The sequence below is a fragment of the Aphanomyces astaci genome (assembly GCF_000520075.1).
Source record: "Aphanomyces astaci strain APO3 unplaced genomic scaffold supercont1.81, whole genome shotgun sequence".
In the NCBI taxonomy this organism is placed as follows: domain Eukaryota; phylum Oomycota; class Saprolegniomycetes; order Saprolegniales; family Verrucalvaceae; genus Aphanomyces; species Aphanomyces astaci.
In genome coordinates this window covers 289,132-289,678 of record NW_009798344.1, presented here as the reverse complement: position 1 = coordinate 289,678, position 547 = coordinate 289,132, and positions in this window count along the sequence as shown.

Sequence of the window (547 nt, the reverse complement as noted above, 5' to 3'; positions counted from 1 at the left end):
ATGACATCATAGGAGCACTGCTCCTACGATTTCGTGTTATTCCATGCCAAACAGGAATTCAAAATATTATCTTACACATATTAAGATAATTTTATCCCTGAGAACAAATTTATAACTGGCAAAACTGATTTCGTAGGGAAATGTTCCTACTTTTAGTCCATTCCTCCTATACAGTATGTTTCCTACGTATTTCTACTAACGTTAATGACTTGTTAATGGAATTCGCAAGGTGAGCCACCTTGCTCCTTTTTAATATCCAATCAGAGTCCATCACAATTTGTTTCTTACACACGATTGGCTATAAAACTGACAGAAGAGGTTACAATTTTGAACTTTGAATTTTGTACTAGTAGTGCTTTGTGTGATGCTGTTCCAGAGACTTGTGCACTGATGAGTGCACTCCGACTATGTCCAACGTGGTTCTCCCCTAACAGCTAACATTATGTTGTGCGCTCGGTTGAGTCGCAATGTCGTGGTGGCTCTGGTGGGCCAACGCGGTGGCGCAAGAGGTCTTGGTAGCACCCATCGCAAACGCGAAGTGCTAAAG